We start from the raw sequence: 2,328 nt of genomic DNA, 5'->3' as shown, positions 1-2,328 counted from the left end.
TTATTCTCTGCTCTTGGCATTGGTCTTTGCTTGCCTGAGATGTCCTCATTATTTCATAGACTCACAGAAGTTGTAAGGGACTGTCAAAGGGGATCTATTCTGTCCCCACTGCAATGAAAAGGGATGTTTCCAAGGTTGCTCAGGGCCCTGTCCAACCTGAACTTGAATGGTACCAGGAATGGAGTTTCTGCTATGTACCTCAGCAGTGGCTGATCCCCAAAGCATCACAGTATATTAAAAAAGTTGGAAGGGACCCTCAGAGATCATCCGAGATCAACCCCCCTGCCAAAGCAGGATCACCCAGGGTAGTCTGCACAGGAATGCATCCAGGTGGGTTTTGAATGTGTCCAAAGAAGGTGACTCCACAGCCTCCCTGGGCAGCCCCTTCCAGGGCTCTGTCACCCTCACTGTAAAGAAGTCTCTCCTCATGTTGAGGTGAAACCTTCTGTGTTCCAGCTTGTACTCCTTGTTCTTGGTCTTATTACTGTGCACCACCAAAAAGAGATTAGCTTTTATTTTCTTTCTTTTTTTTTTTTTTTTCACCAAGCTCTCATGTTAGGGTTTGTGTTTTCATAGAATCCTAGAATGGCTTAGGTTGAAAGAGACCTCAGAGCTCATCTACTTCAACTTCCCCACCATGGGCAGGGTTGCCTCTCAGCTAGACTTGGTTGCCCAAGGCCTCATCCAACATGGCCTCGAACACCCCCAGGGCAGAGGCATCTACAACCTCGCTGGGCAACCAGTTCCAGAACTTCTTCCTAAGATCCAGTCTAACCCTGCTCTCCCTTAGCTCCAATCCATTTCCCCTTGTCCTGTCACTAGACACCCTCATGAAAAATCCCTCTGCAGCCTTCCTGTAGGATCCCTTCAGGTATTGGAAGGCAGCTCTAAGGTCACCCCAGAGTCTTCTCTAGGCTGAGCAACCTCAGCTCCCTCATCCTACCTTCAGAGCAGAGGTGCTTCAGCCCTTGGATCACCTTTGTGGCCTCCCCTGGACTCACTCCAACAGCTCTACATCCTTCTTACGCTGGGGCCACAAGAACTGGACATAGTATTTGAGGTGGGGTCTCACAGGAGCAGAGTAAGGTGTTGTTTGCCTATGATGAAATGCTCCAGACAGCCCCAAGGAAGGCAATGCAAACGGTCATAGGGCTGTGTGCAAATGGCAGCACACAGACACCTCCAGGTGATCTCTCTTGTGAAGAACAAGCACTCCTCTAACACCAGCTATCATCCACATAAATTAAGTACATATCTCACTTCTCTAAAGAAATTGATTGTTTATTTCTTTGCAAAGACAGAATAGGCAATAAAAGCATTACTAAGACAGGATAGAAACCACCACTTCATGGCTGGAATGCATGAGCTGGGAGTACTTTATGGTTTAAGTCATAATGCTGTAAGCACTCCTGCAGGATAAATGGGAGAAAATTAATCTCCAGAAATGGTTCTGAAGCAGTTCAGAGGATTTAAGAAACAAAACTGTCCACATCTTTCTCCCACAGGTCCACAACTAGCCTTATCTAGCTGCAGTCATTCTCACTTAGCTAAAACCCATTCAGCAAAAATTTTAACTCTGTGTTTAAATCCAACCCTGTTCAGCCAAGCACAGAATCATGTGCTTTCGATGCAGCACAGAGAAATCCACCTCCTAGGAGCCTCTTTGCTAACCTAAAGCTCTTCATCTAAATCCTAGCCAAAACTGAGATGATGACAGGAGGTTTTGACCCATGGATATTCCACAAAGTGATATCAGGTTAAATACATACAGCAATGACTGCAATTTAAGCGTAGGGTCTAAACAATCTAAAGCCTCTTTGAACTATGGAAACCACCGTTGCTGGAGCTTTGTTATGTTACCTGACTGGTTTTATGCAGTAATAAACACAGTGATTTATAAGGATTTTTATTGTATTCACATTGGTTTAACATAGTGGAGGTTGTTATGTTGAAAAAAGGGATACCTCCTGCTTAGTCTCAGATGCAGTAGGTGTTGTCTGATGCCACACTATCTGAATGTGTGAAACAAGATTGCTACTGTGGCTTGTCTTCATGCCCCTCTCTGGGTAACAAGGAACAAGGGGAGTGCATGAAATGGATGTCTGCAGGCACAAAATCCAAATGCTTACAGTTTTCCAACAGTGTTCAAATGGTTTACCAGTCCAAAATTCTGTGAGAATAACAAGTCCAAAAGAACAAAGAATTGATTCTAAACATTTCTGAAAATATCCTTGAAAACTCACAACTATGATTGAGCAGCTCAGGTTTAGACTGGGTGTTAGGAAGAAGTTCTTCCCAGAGAGATTGGCCATTGGGATGTGCTGCCCA

Source organism: Dryobates pubescens, chromosome Z (genome assembly GCF_014839835.1).
Source record: "Dryobates pubescens isolate bDryPub1 chromosome Z, bDryPub1.pri, whole genome shotgun sequence".
In the NCBI taxonomy this organism is placed as follows: domain Eukaryota; kingdom Metazoa; phylum Chordata; class Aves; order Piciformes; family Picidae; genus Dryobates; species Dryobates pubescens.
This window is presented reverse-complemented; position numbering follows the sequence as displayed.